This window comes from Odocoileus virginianus, chromosome 31 (assembly GCF_023699985.2).
Source record: "Odocoileus virginianus isolate 20LAN1187 ecotype Illinois chromosome 31, Ovbor_1.2, whole genome shotgun sequence".
In the NCBI taxonomy this organism is placed as follows: Eukaryota; Metazoa; Chordata; class Mammalia; order Artiodactyla; family Cervidae; genus Odocoileus; species Odocoileus virginianus.
In genome coordinates this window covers 39,811,786-39,830,708 of record NC_069704.1, presented here as the reverse complement: position 1 = coordinate 39,830,708, position 18,923 = coordinate 39,811,786, and the positions used below count along the sequence as shown (strand labels likewise).

Sequence of the window (18,923 nt, the reverse complement as noted above, 5' to 3'; positions counted from 1 at the left end):
CTCCTCCCCTTGTCATTCCCCCCCACCCCCCCAGACCTCTGGCATTTTGCATCTGTTTAGTCCCTGTCTCCTGCAGTTTGTTTAGGTTCATGTCTACTGAGTTGGTGATGCTCTCCAACCATCTCATCCTCTGCTGCCCCCTTCTCCTTTTGCCTTCGTCTTTCTCAACATCAGGGTCTTTTCCAGTGAGTCGGCTCACTGGAAAAGGTGGCCAAAATATTGGAGCTTCAGCTTCAGCATCAGTCCTTTCTGGTGAATATTCAGGTTGATTTCCTTTGCACCCACCGCTCTGCTGAAACCCCACTAGGCTGCCAGCGATTTCCTGGCTAATAAGTTCAGCTGCCCTTTCCCCGGTCCCTCTTGATGACAGACAGCCTCCTGGTCTTCCTCAGAATTCTGTCCTCCACCCTCTTTTTGTCTCTCGGGACACATCTCCGTTTCTGCCTGGGTGCTGATAACTCATGGGTTGCACATCTGTGTCTCTGGTCGGGTCTGTCTGGGAGCTGGGTATCTGGGTATCCTGTTGCCTTGGAGACATGTCCAGTTGGCTGCCTCAGTGTCCATCATGGACATCCTGCTCTCTCCTCTGGTCTGCCCTTTGGCCTGGGCCCCCTTCCTCAGAAGTCTGAGGATGGTCTTCAACATTTCCCCCATCTCTGCCCTCCTTGCCCTCTCTCCATATGCTTCTAAGACCTGTTCACTCCTGCCCCTGTGATGCTCCTTAAATCTGTTTTCTTCTCCCTCCTGCCACTCCTGCCACGGTTCAGGGGACCCTGCTGCTGTCTCTACATTGCAGGCTTCCCTGATCACAGAGTCACAGTTGAATAAACCCGCCCTTTCTCTCCCCTCCTTTTGCTCACACTTCCCTACTGCCCAGCCCTGCTTTTCTCTAGCGTGTGTTACCCTGTAACCCACAATACCATTAACTTATGTGTATTATTACATAGTTTAGTATTTTTTTCATTTGTAATATGATCTCCATTGTCCACAGTCTGTTGTCCCTCATTCGAATGTCAGCTCCCAAAGGGCAGGAATTTTGGACTCTTGTTCTCTTGGGTGTTCCCTTTGTCAGAAACAGTTCCGGGCACACAGTAGGTGCTCAGTTAAGTATTTGTTGAATGAGTGCCCACAAATCCTTCTTAGCTGATCCTGCTCATCCCCAGTTTTCTCTCCTTAAAAAGGGAAGAGTAATAATACTCATCCTATCTACCTTTCAGATCTACTTTAATCGAGTCTTGGAAGAAAATGCAAGCAGGTTGGCAGTGGTCACAGTTTATAAAGCTTAAAGCTCTCTGCAGGCACCAGGCCGTGGTATTTATTATCGAATGAGGATCATGCTACAGGGGCGAAGTTAGCCGATTGGAACTGAAAATCCAGCCTGTTCTCGCTGGTGCAGCGGAGCCTGTGAGGGGCCTGAGGGGGTCGAGCGGCAGCCCCATCGTCTCACGCTCCCGGAGCGTCTGTCTCTCCACCTGACTCCACACGGCCCTCCCCGGGGCCTTCAGAATGAACCTGGGCTGCCTTGAGTGGCATGCTGAGCCCCAGAGACATGTAAAGGTTTTCTGTGACTCTTGGTTGAATGAAACAGTTGTTTTAAAGAGATGTGGGGTGGGGGTGGGGCAAGTGCTTTAAAACCTGCTATTAAACAAGTGCAAAATAGTTTTTATTTTGTTTTGCTTAGCGTTGTTTGGGATCCCTACTGTCCTTGGCCACACAGAGAGTCTCTCAGCCCCTTTGTCCGTTTTTGTGGTGGAACCCACAGCCCCCGATGAGGCTGTTTATTCATCTGGCCACCACTTCATTTGTTGCGCACTGACTGAGGGCCTTCCTCACCCAGGCAACCAAAATAAGCCCTGGCTCCTAATTCCAGAGCCTGCTCTCTGTAATTAGACCCTTCCCTTAGGTGATGAGACCGGCTCGCTTTGGGGAGAAGAATGCCCAAGTTGATACTGACTCTCATGCGGGTGCAGGGCCGGGGTGTGTGGGCTCAGAAGGGCTGAGGCTGCCATCTTGAAATCCTGGGGCCGGCGGGCAGTGTCACGGGGGCTGTCGGCCGGGCACTCTCGAGCTGGCTCCTTCCCCGCTGGGAAACAGTGGCCTTCAGTTGTGCTGTGCCCCACCCCCCACCACACACACACATCCTCTTCCTCACCCCTGCAGTTAGTCATCCTGGAAGCTGGAATTGGCTCCCAGAAGGTACCTTTGAGAGCCACCACCCCCTGCGCAGTAATCCCAGCCTGCCGGGAAGGGCCGCTGTCTGGTCACTAAGAAGTGTTTTGGTTTCACATTCGTGCTTTCTCTCTGAAGAGAAAACAAAACATGTTGAAATAGAGCGAAATCCCAGCAGCAGCTTGCTTGAAGCAAGAGTTGCATAACAGGTTTAGGAAATGTCTGGCCACCGTGGGTCAGGTGAAGGGCCTGCCACTTCGTGTCCCCGAGAGGACGTCCTCCGGGGCCCCCAGCCTCCGGATCCATCACACACAAAATCCTGTGAGCGACTCAGAAAGGCACTGTCCCCTGAGGTCTGGTGGCAGAGGCCCCTGATGGGTCTCTCAGTGTGGCCTCAGCCTTTGTTCCCTGGAGATGCTGCTGTGGGCGGGCGTTGGGGAGGGGGGCGTGTGTGTCAGACTTATGCTGGTGCTGGGACCCCTGGAAAGGGCCCTAGGCTGGGGGTGGAGGGGTCAGGCCCCATGAATTTAAGTCCCCATCCTGCCACTCATCAGCTTGGAAACCTGGATGAGTTATTTCTCTGGCTTGGTGTCTCCTTGTTTCATAGACTATTATTAGTCGCCCGGACTGACATCATCTGTTTACTTACTGAACAGGGCTGTTGAATAGCTCGGGTGGGCTCACGTTTGCAGGTGGCTTGCCTCAGTCATGTCCACCTCTTTGCGACCCCATGGACTCTAGCCCACTAGCCTCCTCTGTCCATAGAATTCTCCCGGCAAAAATGTTGGAGTGAATAGCCATTTCCTTCTCTAAGGGATCTTCCTGACCCAGGGACCAAACCTGTGTCTCCTGCATTGCAGGAAGATTCTTTATCCTCTGAGACGCCAGGAAAGCCCAAACCTTGATGGGCCCCACTAATGACAGATCATATCAGAGGTGATATGCTGAGTGATTGAGGGCCTTTCAGGTCAACAGTGCAGGCTCTGAGTCCAGACTGCCTGGCTGGCGCCTGGCAAATTGCTGAAACCTCCCTGTGCCTCATTTTTCTCATTTGTGAAATGGGAATAAAGCACTGCACACCTCATAGTGTGTTGCTATGAGAATGAATTCTGCTACAACTAGAATGTTAAGAATAGTGTCAGTGGTAAGTGGTAAGCTCTCACTTTATATTAGCTCCTGTTATCATTTCTGAAAGCGTTATTTTTTTAGACTGATTTTTTTAATTCAATTGCATCGGATCTTAATTGAAGCACGCGGGATCTCCACTGCATCAGGCAGGATCTTCGTTGCCGAGCTGTGGCCTCTGTAGTTGTCGCAGGTGGGCTCAGGAGTTGTGCGGCACATGGGCTTAGTTGCTCCACACTTGGAATCCTAATTCCCTGATCAGGGATCATACCCACGTCCCCTGCATTGCAAGGTGAATTCTTAACCACTGGACCACCCCAGAAAGTGTTATTGCTTGAATGCTTGGGTATGCTTGTATATTGCTGTTGTAACTGTATATTGCATTATTTTCGTGTTGTTTTAACCTATATTCTGTCACTTGATCCTTGTAGCTTCCCTTTGAAGATAGGAAAAGGCACCCACAGTTTCTCATTTCATAGGTGAGAAAACTAAGCTTCAGAACAATAACATGGCTGGAACTTGCGCCTCTTTCTGCTGTACCAGCACTGGATGTACTGGTACAGACCTTTTTACCACTGACAAAGTATAAAGCTCTCTGCAGGTGCCAGGCCATGGTATTTATTACCAAACTGGGATCGTGTTAGAGGCGAGCTGAGGAAAGGAATCGGTAGGAGGGAGCATGTGAAGTGCTGAGATGTAGACTTATGTTAATGATGGCAGTGTCCTGGAGCTGGGTTCTGAGAGGAGATTTTGGGGTCCCAGCTGCATTTTTGGGAGGGGGAAACTGGAGTTGAGGAAGCTCTGGCAAAAAGTCATAGTCGGGCATGGAACTCGGAGCTCTGACATATAGGTAGGAGTTCCTTGGTCACCTATTCCAATATGTAGGGCAAGGGGATGATCACAAATAGTTATTGCCGTGGGATATTTTTGGCTCTCTCTGGCTTCTTTCTCTGGAGCTAGCTGCAGCTGCTATGGCACATTCTCATTTTAGCGCTGAGTGAAAGTTGGACTCAGTATAGTAACTTGATTTTGGATTAGCCTAAGGATTCCTTTCCAAAAGACAGCCTAAAAATGACCTATGGAAAGAGTACTACATCATAGTTCCTCGGTCTGCTAGGGCTGCAGTTTTCTCATCTCACATAGGGGAGAGTGACAATGCCCACTGCCCCTCCCTTTCAGTTCTATTTAATACGTGTGGGAAGAAAATACAGCCTGTTTTGCAGTCAACAGACCTTTATACCATTTACAGAGTATAAAGCTCTCTGCAGGTGCCAGGCTGGGGTATTTGTTATCAAACGGGGATCCTGTTAAAGGGGTATGTTTAGCTGGTTGGAATGGAAAGTCCAGGCTCTGGTTCCGGCCCCTGCAGCTTCGCTGCAGCTGCGTGGCTGTGGGCACTTAGCCTCTCTCCTTACTCGCTGTGTCTCCCATCTGTTGAATAAAGACCAGGGTGGCCGTCTGCCGCCACCTCTTTCGCTGGGTTATCAGGAAGAGCCAATTACACTCTGGGGCATGCTCAGAAATACATTTAAAATTGATGATGTCGGACCAGCGATGAGAGGCCTGCATACAACTACTGTGATTAAGGCCAGTGATTAAGGATTCCTCCAGGGAGTGGGGGCCCCTCCCGTTCATCTCCGTGGGGTTATCACCTTAGAGGCTCCATTTCGTTTTGCAGGTGAGTCTGTCCCCTTGAGTGGCAGGTGGGTGAGCCTAGGGACTGAGAAGGTGGCGGGTCGTCCTGAAGCGTGACGCTGTGTCTGCTGACGCCCGCCTGCCTTCTGCGTGCTGTGCTTAGTCACGGCCACTGATGGTTGAAAGTAAGAAGGGAAGGAGGCAGGGTGCAGATGCCTTTGTGCTGGGGTCCCTAGTCCTCCTTTCCTCACACTGCCCACAGGGATGGGGTTTTGCTGGCACATTGCCTCGCCCTGGGCCTGGCAGATGGTGTGGAAGGTGGATGTGAGGGTGGGTGCTGGCAGCTGTAGGAAGCTTGCCAGCTAGCTTGCTAGGAGTGGAAACATGCAGGGCCCTGCCTCTGACTTGCAGTGGGGAGCTCTGCTCCCCTGGAATAGAGGCTGTATCCCATGGGTGTCCCAGGGCTGTCTCCAGCCTGAGTTAGAGGAGTGAGTGATTGCCTGATGATCAGATCTCAGAAGCCACACTGAAGAAGCAGGAGGAAACATTTCTAAGGGAGAGGAGATGCTGGTGTGTGTGTACATGAGTGCGAACGTCTAAGGACGAGCCCAGGGCGTGTCATGGGCTGTAGAACCACCTCTCTTCCCTTAGTCACTGTTTCCACGGCTTGTTTGCTAAGTGTTGGCTTGCATAGGCCTGATTCATGGAATTTCTCTACCGAGAAAGAGTTAAAAGGCATGTGTAAAAGTGCAGCATCATCCCCTAGTCTTCATTTTAATGACGAAATTAATTCAGAAGTGGGAGCATGTGGGTGTGACCACATGTGCCAGGCTCAGGAAGCCTGGAGGCTTCTCGCCTGTGAGGTCCGTCCCCACAGAAGTCCCCTGTCTGCCAGGAGGACGGGTATCATTGAATCATCCCTGGAAGGGGTGATGAGTTTCTTCTCACAGAAACCAAACCTTGTCGAGAGTGGTCAGGAAAAGGGCCCCTGGAAGAAATAATATATCAACATCTGTATCTAGACTGAAGGAGATGTAGATGGTAGGACAGAACTATATGATTCCCTGTCCCCTGGAATGTCACAGCCTGTCCCTGAGATGCCTGGCCATCCCCAGGACACCTGTACCCTCCCATCCCTCTGATTTTGGAGTTCTGCCCTGAGCCTTCTGCCCACAGAATCAGCCGAGGAAGTTTTTGTGTTTGGTGTGGGGGTTACACCAGGGCCTGCCCCCCATTCTGAAATTCCTTCTTTTTCCCTCCCCCTGCATTCTGAATTTTAATTCACTGTTCGACCACCAAGTGACTGCTTGGCAGGGTCCAGGGAAGCCCAGCCTCCCCTGGTAGGAACTTTTCCTGCAGAGCTGAGGACCAAAGGAGTCGATAACACAGAGGAAGGGAGGAAAGCTGTCATGTCACAGGCATTTCTGCTCATAATCGGCTCCTAACTGGTGGGTGACATGAGCGGCAAATGCCCGCTGGAGCAGCAGCCAGGCAAGTAGCTAAAAAATAAATACAGTCACATGATTTGGTGAAGTTTAGGGTTTGCCAGAGTAACCCAGATCACAGTTTAGAGGGTGACGAGAGAAGCGTGGCGATGACAGAGGTTCGTCTCGAGCCGCACATGGGGACCTGTGATGGATACTCAGATTCCTGTCTCATTCCTTGTTACTTCTTTTTAATGCCTTTTAAAAACGTTTTATTCATTTATTTTTGGCTTTGTTGAGTCTTCGCTGCTGCATGGGCTTTTCTCTGGTCGCGGCAAGTGGGGGCTGCTTTCTAATTGCAGTATTTGGGCTTCTCATTGCAGGGGCTTCTCTTGTGGAGCACAGGCTTTAAACTCACAGTCCCCAGTAGTTGTGGCTCCTGGGCTCTAGAGCACAGGCTCAGTAGTTAGAGCTCAGTGGCTTAATTGTTTCACTGCATGTGGAATCCTCTAAGACCAGGGATCGAACCTGCGTCTCCTGCATTGGCAGGCGGAGTCTACTGCTGATCCACCAGGGTCGCCCCCTTCTTGTCACTTTTTAAAGGAAGCTGAATAGTTGGACTTTTTTTTTTTTCCTGCTCTCTCTTTTCTTTGAGTCTTTCTGTCTCTGGTGAATCCTTCTCTAAATGCAGAGAGTTCAGTTCCTGGGGCTTGTCCATCCACCTCTAGTGATTCTGATAAAGGCTGGAAGCTGCTGGCTCTTGAGGATTTTCCTTGTGATGCCCGTATCGGTCCAGGTTAAGAGAGAAAAGCTCCTGGATTTCCCAGCTTCTAAAAACTGAGACCTGTTTCTCCACAAGACCAGTCCTGTGACATGGGCAAGAACTGACCGACCCCACGGCCAGCCTTCTCTTCCTGTGTCTGTGGATTTCCCTGGCATCTGAGGTCTTTCTTACTAAACCTGCTGGATGTTTTGAAGGAGGACATGCGTGGTCCTTTTTCAGTGTCGCTTAACAATGCCGAGCTGTGCCCCAGGAGAAACAGTTGGGGTAGAAGCAAAAGTTGGATCTGCTGGACATTAAGGCATAGAAGATGCCCTGTTGGAATAGGGGTTGTCAGAGAAAGGGTTAATAACCTAAAATGAGCAAGAGAGACTAGAGAACTCTCTTTTAGTGTACTTGTATTTAAAAGCTGTTTTCCCTTGAATCTTGGCTTCATAGACAATCACTGAATTAATGAGTGTATTTATGCCAGGAAGTGTGAAGCGTTAAATAAATTTATTTTGAAAATGACTGAAGATTTATAATTAGTTCTCAGAGCAGCAAGAATATCAGCTTCACTCAGACAGAGCAAGACAAATATCATATGATGTCACTTGTGGACTCTAAAAAAAATGTTACAGATGAACTTATTTACAAAACAGAAACAGACTCAATGACAAAGAAAGCAAATTTACAGTTACCGAAGGGGAAAGGGGATGGGGAAGGGATAAATTAGGAGTTTGGGATTAACAGATACACACTACTATATATAAAACAGATAAACAACAGGGACCTACTGCATTGCACAGGAAACTATATTCAAATACCTTATAATAACCTATAATGGAAAAGAATCTGAAAAAATATTATATATATATATATGAGTCACTTCGCTATACACCTGAAATTAACATAGCATTGTAAATCAGCTATAATTCAATTTTAAAAAGTACCTAAAGCAAGATGAAAAATACATTGATTATAAAAGAAAGAATGTCAGCTTCAGCAATTTTTCTTTGTAAAAACAACAGAATAATAATAAGGAATACATTGACAAGTTGGAGTGACTCCTAGTTCCTTCTTTGTCTCCAGGAAAGCCTTCTGAGGTTCAGAAGGAGGTGGAGAAGGAGTGGACGCCACAGTCTGTCACCGTGGGCTCTGCATGTGGACAGTTTTAGGTGGTTCTGTTATCCTTGGAGTCAGTCTGTGCCCTCCACTGGCGTCTGTGATTGGGCCAGCTGGTGACGCTTCCCCTGACCTGGGGTAAAAATTCTCACTTTAACCTTCCCTTGAATGTCTCTTCCAGGGTCTTTTGAGTTTTCTGATAATCTAATCATAAGAAAATTTCTGAAATTCCCTTTCAGAACCTAAAAAAATGAAAGTTAACTACAGAGCTGGGCTTTTACTAGAAGTGGCTTTTAAATTGAAACCAGATTTCTGATCCTGGCTGAGCAGCCAGAGCTGAAGGGGCAGGAAGAACCTTTGCCAACCCAGAGCTTGAGTATGGAGGGCAGGGAATGAAAGGAGGAAAAACACAGCAAAATGGATCCTTTCTCTGGAGACACACACAGAACATTTAATTTGCCTTTTAGGGTGAGTTATAATTAGCTTGTGATAACCAGAAGCCCACCAGCTGAGTGACTCTTAGAAAGCATTTCAGTTTTCTGTGTCTCAGTTTGTTCATCTGTAAAATGGCAAAATGGAACTAAAACTATATGGTTTCTTAGGAGGCTTCTAGTTCTAAAAGTTCTACTCTTTATTTCCATGGGCTGTATAACTTTGGGCACTGTCCTTTGATTTGGAGTGTAAAGTATAGACTTACAAGCACTTCGGCTTGAAGGAGGAAGCTAGGAAGACGACTCCCACCCCCTCTGACACACACACCCTGGAATTCTACCAGAGAGCTAGCAGGAAAGGAACTAGATGCCCAGATACTTTTGGGGGACCTTGTTTCCTAGAGTATCTGCCAAGAAATGGTAGTCTATTTAATTTTCTTGAAACCTTTAACTGCAACACTAGAAGACTGCGAACTATTCATTCAGACAATTCTAGAAATGTTGAATGGCCACAGTCCCACCCTGGAATCTAGGGGAGCCATGTAGCCGATGCTTCTGGAAGGCTCTGTTTATAGCTCTCTGACTCCTTCCTGCCTGGGCCATTTTATGAGCTCACTACCAGGAAGCTGAGTCACGAGGGGTCAGCCGGCACGGCTACGGTCATCCAGCTTTGCCAGCAGCAAGGATGGGTGAGCCCAGACAGCTGGGGCATTTTGGGGGAACTTTGGTGGGAATGACAGGATGAAGGGGCCACGCCTCACCTTGGAAGGCTTGCTGGCACCACTCCCATTGCGGAGACGGGAACACCATCACTCCCCGTGGCTTGTGATCAGGTCAGAACCAAAGGGACTGAAACGTTGCGTAGAGGGTCAGCTGATTATCCTCTTTTCAGGGCTCACCGCAGGCTGCGCTCTGCTCCTGGTACCCAGCTGGCTGCAGTGACTTCGCCTTCCTCGGGGCCTCTGTTCACATCCCACCTGCCGCTACCTGCATCCTGAGCTGGCCCCCTTCTTCTCCTGCGCTTCTCCTGCGTGGCTCCCCCCAGGCTTCCGGTCACTGCTTCGAAGTCGCTTCCAGGACCCTCGACTCTAAACTCGGTCCCCGCCTGTCTTGTCCCAGCATCTTTACCCTGCCCTTCACTTCAGGATGGTTTGTTCTTCAGTTGCTCAGTTGTGTCCGACTCTTTGCAACCCCATGGACTGTAGCACTCTAGGCTTCCCTGTCTGTCCTTCCCTATCTCCTGGAGTTTGCTCAGACTCATGTCCATTGAGTCGATGATGTCATCCAACCATTTCTCCCCCTTAGTTTGTAATGTTTTATGTGTATGATTTTTGGTGTGCTCTTTCCCTCCCCTCTGGACTGTAACCTCTTTGAAGGCAGGGACTCTCCCTACCCCAAGCATCCCCAGCTCCCCTAGCAGCACACTCTTTGTTGTTGGGAGAATCTGTTGGTAGAATGACCCTGTTTTATTTTTATTTTTATTATTTTTTTAATGACCCTGTTTTACCAACACTAGACTCCTGTGGTCTGGCCCCTCACTTTCATCCCCAGTGCCCATTCATCTCTGCTCCCTTCTGGAAACCCTTCTTGTCATTCAACTTTGGTTTAAATCATACACCTGAGCTCTGTCCCCAGGATGAGGGTTCTCATTGATATGAAATCTCATCCAGGATCAGACGTTCTTGCCGTTCTCTTTGGCATCCAGGGAGACAAAAATAGCTCCCCTCGAACTTAGAAAATAATTTGTCTGTGCAGAAAGTAGTATGTGCAAGTGGATTTTGGAGACTGAAAGGTGAGTGTTCAGGATGTTACCTTTGGTGTCTTTTATCTGAGACCCTTAGCACTTCAAGCCTGGTGGTTCTGGTCTTTTGTCCTCTTTCTCGGTTATTGTCTGGTAGGAAGGGTGTGTGAAGAAACAGGAGAACATCCCCTCCAGCTGTGACCTGGTCCCTGCCTGCACGTAAATCATTCAGCCTTACGGAGCTGATTGGACAGCAGCGTTTGTGGGAAATCTGGCTTCAGTAATGTCTGGAAAATTTCCCCGCAGCCCGTCCTTCGCCCTCTGGTGTTCCCCTCAACTCTGGAGCTTGGCTCTCACGAGGCTCATATCCTGGGCTCTTATCCTGCATGTTAGGCCCCAGAAAACATGAAGTGTCTCACTCCATGGGACATAGATGCTCAGCAAGGAGATGGCCGTTTGGGGAGGAGAGTGCATCTGGGCCTTAAAATGCTTGCTTTGTGAATGAAATACAGTGTACCTCCGAGCCCTCCTCCACCGATTATTTTTTATTATTGTTTGTTTATTTCTGGCTGTGCTGGGCCTTTGTTGACGTGTAGGCTTTTCTCTAGTTGCGGTGAACGGGGGCTACACTTATTGCAGTGGCTTCTCTTGTTGCGGAGCACAGGCTCAATAGTGGCCCACAGGCTTAGTTGCTCCGCGGCGTGTGGGATCCTCCGGGACCAGGGATTGAACCCGTGTCTCCTGCATTGGCAGACAGATGCTTTACCACTGAGCCACCAGGGAAGCCCCTCAGTTCTTGAGTGTCTGTGGCACTAAAGCACAGTGCTGGGGCACAGATCACAGCATATGAGGCTGCCTCTTCCTTCGTGTTTCTCTCAGACTTTAATAGGAGGCAGGCATGCAGATGCATCACCTAATTTAATTAGTAGTAGAGGAATGAGCAAGAGAAGGCTGGCGACAGGGTAGCTTTGAAAAGCTTTTTTTTCCTGTGGATAGTAGGCTAATCGTGGGGCTTCCTTTAGAAGCTGTGGTCTTTGTGGAAGGGTGTGGAAGCTGGTCTTAAAGAAGCTGGCAGGACCACTCTGGACTGGGGAACCGTGCCTGGGGCTTGTGAGGTGCCGGGCTCTCTGAGTCCGTCCAGGGTGGATCTGGGAGAGCTGTCACCCACAGCCCTGAGGGGGCCACCTCTGCTCCCTGGCCCGGAAGGCAGGGAGGGCATGAACCACCTGTGTGGTCACCCAGTCTCTCAGATACAAATGTGTGGTTAGTTTTTGGCAGCTACCGCCACATCTGAATAGGCGGGATACTGCTTCCTGGCATGATGGCCTTTGGGCTGGGACAGGCCTGTGTGTGCTGGGCAGGGAAGCACTGCATCAGCCAGGCTGGGGGTCGGCCTGGGGAAGAGGGCGAGCATCCCAGCTCTGCATCTTAAGCCTTTTTGTTGGGTGTGTGTTTAGCTGCTCAGTCGTGTCCGAATCTCTGCGACCCCGTGGAGTGGAGCCCGCCAGGCTCCTCTGTCCTTGGGATTCTCCAGGCAAGAATACTAGAGTGGATTGCCATGCCCTCCTCCAGGGGATCTTCCCAACCCAGAGATGGAACCCACGTCTCTTGCATCTCCTCCATTGGCAGGCAGATTTTTTACCACAGTGCCACCCGGGAAGCCCCAAAGCCTTTCTATCTTCCATCAAAGCTTCTTCCTTCGTTCCATCTTGGGTGGAATTTCTAGGTACTTCCTTCCAAGGCTGGGAATGTTACTGTGTCCGTGGGGGTTACATAGTGCATTCGAGACCCCTGACAACCTTCATAGAACAGATAAACAAACCCCAAACTGCTCTCCCAGGTGTTCAAGGAAACCTCAGGAAGTTATTGGACTGTGGCCACACTTCAGACTGATTTCAGAAATGCAGGTGGAGTGAGCTGTCGATTAGATTGTTAGTGTTTAAAAATTGTGGTTCTTAGAAAAATTATTTTAAATTTAAAAATGTCTTTAATTTAAAAAGTTGTGGTTAAAATACACATAAAACTTGCCATCTTAGCCTTTTTTTAGTGTGCATTTCACTACTGTGGTATATCGACATTATTGTACAACCATCATCCCCATCCACCTCCAGAACTTTTCTCATCTCTGCAAACTGAAACTGTCCCCATTAAACAGCATCGCCTCATTGTCCCCAGCCCCCTGGCCACCATTCTACTTTCTGTCCCTTTGCGTTTGACTGTTCCAGATACCGCCTCTAAGTGCAACCATACAGTGTCTTTTTGTGACCAGATTATTTCACTTAGCATCATGTCTTTGAGGTTCATCTGTGCTGTAGCACATGTCAGAAGTTCTTTCCTTTTTGAGGCTGAATAGTATACCATTGCCTGGATAATATCGCCTTTTGTTTATTCATTCATCCATGGATGGGCACTTGGGTTGCTTCCACTTTTTGGCTATTGTGAATACTGCTGTGAACATGGGTGTATATATATATATGTCTTTGGGACTCTGCTTTCAATTCTTCTGGATCTATACCCAGAGGTGGGATGGCTGGATCATGTGATAGTTCTATTTTTAATTCTTTAAGGAACTTCCATACTGTTTTCCGTAGGGGCTGTACTTTTTTACACTCCCACTGGCAATGCACATGGGTTCTAATCTCTGCTGGAATTCTTTTTTTTTTTCTTAAATACAGTGTTTTAAATTTTTATTTGTCTGTTTTTTACTTTTGGCTGTTCTGGGTCTTTGGTGCTTTGTGTGAGCTTTCTCTAGTGGTGGCGAGGGGAGCTCCTCTTTTGGGGCACAGGCCTCGCATTACGGTGGCCTCTCGCTGCAGCGTATCGGGTGTTTGGGCTCAGTAGTTGTGTGTGCGCTTAGTTGCTTCGAGGCATGTGAATCTCCCCGGACCAAGGATGGAACCCGTGTCTCCTCCATTGGCAGGTGGATTCTTATCCACTGTGTCACCAGGGAAGTCCAATACAAGTGTTTTTAAGCCGTGGTTCTATAGTATAGATGTATAGTATCTAACATAACGTACATTTGCTGGTGGCTCAGTGGTAAAGAATCTGCCTGCCAATGAAGGAGACGCAAAAGATGCGGGTTCAGTCCCTGGGTCAGAAAGATCCCCTGGAGAAGAAAATGGTAACCCACTCCAGTATTCTTGCCTGGAAAACCCCATGGACAGAGGAGTTTGGTGGGCTACAGTCCATGGGGTCGCAAAGAATTGGAAATGACTTATCAACTGAATACACAGGCACGCATCAGATTAAACACTGCCCCTCCCAAGCATTTGTTTTCCAAAGGACTTTAGTGGTTTTATAGATCTAGAATGTTAGAAGTCAAAAAGAGACTTAGAGATCATCTAAGACTTAGAGACTGTAAGACTGAACATCTCTAAGACTTAGAGATCGTCTAAGATGAGACTAAGACTTAGTCTTAGAGATCATCTGTTGACTCTATTCACCGGATGTGTGTGCGTGCTAAGTCAGCTTTAGTCATGTCTGCCTCTGTGCGACCCTATGAACTATAGCCCACCAGGCTTCTCTGCCCATGGGATTTTCCAGGCAAGAATACTGGCAGGGGTTGCCATGCCCTCCTCCAGGGAATCTTGCTGACCCAGGGATTGAACTCATGTCTCTTCTGTCTCCTGCATTGACAGGTGGATTCTTTACCACTAGCACCACCGGAGAAGCCCATTCACTGGACAGGTATTTGCAATTGTAATGGGTGGGTGACTAGACAGAGGAAATCTCCCACATCTCAGGCTTACCTGCTGGTGGGAATTCCTGTGGATACCATCTGGGAGTTCCTTAGGAACTTGTGGGCAAAGCTGGATGGGAGTTGAGGTTTCTGACTCTCTCCTTTCTGTGTGAGAACATTTTGGGGGTCGCCCTTGTTTGGGAAAGAGACATTTTTGGAAGCATCTGTGCCCGGCAGTACCATGTGGGTTTGCTTATGCCCAGAATCTGAGGGGCCTGAGAGCCTGCCCCCGCTGCGGGCAGAGCACGGGAGGGAGCAGAGCCCTCACAGGGCGCCCCGGGCCCAGTCTTGTAGCTCAGTGTGGCCCCAGCTGCCTGCTTCTCTGCCGTTCAGAGGGTGGCGGGTGCTTGAGCGCTGGGGCCGGCCTTCACCCTGCGGTGACCGTGCAGGAATGGGTGCCAGTCAGCAGTGCCAGGGGACCTTGGCACTTAAGGGCCTTACCCTGGCCGGGGCCCTGGACTTCAGCACCAGGTAAAGGTCTGAACTGTCCTGGGCTCTTGGTGAACTTTCTGCAGCTCTTTCCTCTTGGGCCCTTTGCACTGGTGTAAATTGACACTCGCTTTTCCCTCCCTGCTCTCTGACTCTCCAAGTTTCCTTCCTTACATAATCAGGATTAATGTAAGCAGCAGGTTCCTTTCATTTAGAATTGGGGAGCAAAGGAAGGTAAATGTGGAAACGGAGTGGGTGGGAGGGACTGAGACCCTTAGAGGCTATTATGTGCAAATCCCCTCACTTTCCTGAGCTTCAGATTCTCCTCTGTTGAGAGAGGCAGCGAGAATGAAAGGGCTGCCGGTCACTCCCAACAATGGCTCAGGTCATCTCATCCAAATAGTGATTTGTGGGGTGTTGCTTCCAACCAGGGTGGATTCTGGGGGCATCCTTCTCTAGGAGGTAGTCATCTTGTGAAGCAATTCAAGTAAAAATGACATCTTCCTAGGAATTTGCTATTTATCTCCCCCCCACCCCCCACCAAATTGGGAATTCCCTGGTGGCTCAGGGAATCTGCCTGCAATGCAGGAGACCTGGGTTCAGTCCCTGGTTGGGAAGATCCCCTGGAGAAGGGAATGGCTACCTCCTCCAATATTCTTGCCTGGAGAATTCCATGGACAGAGGAGCCTGGCAGGCTACAGTCTATGGTACAAAGAGTCAGACACGACTGAGTGACTAATACCCTCACCAAAAAGAACCAAAAACATAAATAAAAGCCCCAGCAGCTGGATGCCAGACCCCAGGCAGAGGGCTTTTCATTCACTGTACTTTTTAATCTTCACAGAGACTAGAAGGTGGCTGCTGCGATGAGCGTCATTTCCAGAGAAGGAAACAGACTGGGAGGGATTGAGTAACTTGCCAAAGGTGCCAAGATGGGAGGAGGAAGCTGCTGAGCTGGGATGTAGGTCACATGGGGCCCTGGAGCCTGTTCCGCTGGTCTTTGGGGGTCTGACTCCATTGGAAACCACAGGGCCACCTCCCCTTTGTCCAGCCTCTTTCTGGTCGGAGGGGGTTTGAGTGGGGATTCCATTGCTATTGCTTTATTTCTTTTTAAAAAGTATTTATTTGTTTATTTTTGGCTGTGCTGGGTCTTCATTGCTGCTTGCAGGCTTTCTCTAGTTGCAGCGAGTGGGGGCTGCTTTCCAGTTTGGGTGCGAGGCTTCTCGTTGCAGAGTGTGGGCTCTGGAGCTCAGGAGTTGTGTCGCACAGGCTTAGTTATTCCGTGGCATGTGGATTCTTCCCAGAGGGGGGATCAACCTGTGTTCCCTGCGTTGGCAGGCAGATTTCTTGCCACTGGATCACCAGGAAAGTCCCCAGCGCTTTATTTTTATTTATTTTACCACACCGTGTGGCATGCGGGATCTTAGTTATGGGCCAGGGATCAAACCCGTGCCCCCTGCAGTGGACGTTCAGAGTCCTAACCACTGGACTTCTAGGAAAGTGCCCTGTCCCTCTGTTGTGAGGTTGTAGGCACTGTGGCCTGGGGTCCTTGGTGCCCTGTGGCTGGTAGCTTCCTTCTGGGACCCTGGGCTCTCTTTAATTTCTGGCCTATCTGATTCTGTAGTCTTAATGATTCAGTTCAAGCCTGTAATGAACATTCTTTGTGCCAAACAGCCATTTATGAGCAAGCAGGGAAAAATACCCACATCTCCTATCTAGGCAAGATTAAGCTAGTTTGGGTGGTGGTTCTTAATGATATTTCAAAGACATTTGTATTAACACAGGTGACTCCATACTTGCTGGAGCCCTTTTACAAAAACTTTCAGTAATGGTCACACTTACCAAGCACCTCCTCTACTGTGCTCGGTGGTTAATGTGCTTTTCTTGTTGTTCAGTTTCTCAGTCGTGTCCGACTCTTTACAACCCCAAGGATTACAGCATGCCAGGCTTCCCTGTCCTTTACTATCTCCAGGAGTTTCCTTAAACTTATGTCCATTGAGTTGATGATGCCATCCAACCATCTCATCCTCTGTCGCTTCCTTCTCCTCCTGCCCTCAATCTCTCCCAGCATCAGGGTCTTTTCCAAAGAGTCAGCTCTTTACATCAGGTGGCCAAGTATTGGACCTGCAGCATCAGTCCTTCCAATGAATACTCAGGGTGGATTTCCTGCTGTCTAAGGGACGCTCAAGAGTCTTCTCCTGCATCACAATTCGAAAGCATCGATTCCTTGGTGCTCAGCCTTCTTTATGGTTCAACTCTCATATCCATACATGACTCTTGGAAAAACCATAGCTTTGACTATACCGACCTTTGTCAGCAAGGTGATGTCCACAAAGTAATGTACTTCTTATTATATTTTCTCATTTGGGCTTCCCAGGTGGTGCTAGTGGTAAAGAATTTGCCTGCCAATGCAGGAGACACAAGAGACACATGTTTGTTATTCATTTCCAGAAGCATATGAAGTAGAGATTTTCACCCATGAGGCCACTGAAAGGCAAAGAATTTTAGTAACTTTGCCAAACGTGTGCAGCTCAAAAATAGTGCAGTGGTTGAGGATGGGGCCATTACTGTGTCCCCAGATCCTAAGAACGGAGTCTGGCATGCTGTCAGGGCTCAGCATGTGATGGGTGACTGAATGGATGGACTTCGGACCCTGGGCACTGTCTGATCGAATGAAATTTCTTTGAGATTCCCTGATTGGGATTTTTATAGCAAAATAACAGTTGAAGGAGGGTCAGGTGGGCAGGATCTGGGAGTTGGAGAGCTGTCCCGTCCTGGCGCAGTGGTGACCACTTCTGGTGACTTAGGCAAGTCACAGAACTTTTTCCCCATCAGCCAGGCAGTGTTGTGTGAGCTGAATGGGTGCAATGGGAGAACTCTGAAATCAGACAGAAGCCCAGAGGAAATCCCCTCCCCACCCCTGTCATGCAGAACAGGTGATGGCGGAGCTTTGGGGGCTGAAGTAGGGAGTGGGACTGTCTGGACTCTGCTTTTTACACACACAGTCAATGTGCTGGTACTGTGAGTGTGGGGGAGGGGCGTAATCGTGTGCTCCCAGGTCACTTCCATGGGGACACTTGTATTAAACTTCTTCGGTACACAGTGGTGGCTTAGCAAATTTGCCCAGATGCCAGGAAGACAGAACACTTGGGAGAAGGAGGTGTTTTTCCAGTTCTGCCTCTGATGTCTTGTCCTCACTTGTGGGTGGGGTGTTTTTAAGCCAGTGACACAGACAAGGCCGCTGAGTCCGGGGAGGCCTCTGGGAGGCCAGGTGAGTGAAACTCTTCCTTGCAAGCAGCCTGGCCACTGGAGCATTTCGTCTCTGCGTTTTTGAATCCTGACCGAGTGCTGGATGTTCATTGTTGATCAGGGTGCCTTTCTAGCCCACAGCCTGGGTGGACAGGTGGTTCAGGGTCTTTTCCAGGAGAGAGGTGCGTTCACATTGAACTAGCTACTAGTACCCAGTTCTGTGTGAGCTTAGTGGTGAGGCTGATGATGGCCAGAGTTGGAGAACAGTGAGGCTGTGTGACCTCCAGGGGACTGGGTTCTGACGGCCTGTAAGTGTACCACCTGGATATGGAGACCTCCACCCCTCAACCCTCCGCCCCAGATCCAGACACCAGGATCTAGGTGTCTTTGAGGCATCAAGGCTACTCAATCTTTACAAGGTTGTACTTGAGCTGGTGTACATGTGACTTAGCACAGTTGTAGAAGTGGGGTGGCTCCCCTGCTGGCTCAGGTGGTAAAGAATCTGCATGCTGGGTGGTAGGCCTGGGTTCCATCCCTGGGCTAGGAAGATTGCCTGGAGGAGGGCATAGCAACCCACTCCAGTATTCTTGTCTGGAGAATCCCATGGATAGAGGAGCCTGGTGGGCTATGGTCCTTGGGGTCACAAAGAGTCAGACACTGCTGAGCAACTCAGCACAGCACAGAAGCAGGCCCGTCAGAAATGAGGGAGAAGCTGGAGGTTATAAGTGACCTTCCCGGTCCACGTTTCCAGGAAGTGGGGGTCATGTAGCCTGGTGGTTAAGGGCATGGTTTGGAGCCAGTCCATCTGACTTCCAGTCCTTTCTGTACTCTGTGACCTTGGGGCCAGTTGCTTATCCTACTGGGCCTCAGTTTCTTGGTCTGTAAAATGGGGAGAGTTAGCTGGTGATGTGACTGCTTAATTATTATAATAATCTATGTGTAGAGGCATTGTGGCTCAGAGAAGTAAGGCAGCTTGCCTAAGGCCACACAGCCCTTCAGGGCTTCCCTGGTGGCTCAGTGGTAAAGAATCCACCTGCCAATGCAGGAGACATGAGTTCGATCCCTGGGTCGGGAAGATCCACTGCAGAAGGAAACG

The 18,923-nt window shown here is 49.3% G+C and overlaps 1 protein-coding gene across 3 annotated transcripts in view; it reads left to right on the top strand.

The window, feature by feature from the left end:
* The window catches only part of SLC25A37 (solute carrier family 25 member 37), a 45,538-nt gene that overhangs the window by 7,759 nt on the left and 18,856 nt on the right, over positions 1-18,923 (top strand). The window contains exon 1 of one of the 3 annotated variants that reach the window (XM_070459650.1): positions 2,420-2,490. The exons of 1 other annotated variant lie outside the window; for it this stretch is intronic. The gene's annotated coding sequence lies outside the window, so the exon portion shown is untranslated. Of the gene's footprint in view, positions 1-2,419; positions 2,491-9,373; positions 9,503-18,923 lie in introns of those variants that run through there. One more of the 3 variants, XM_020888167.2, reaches the window with a different exon arrangement.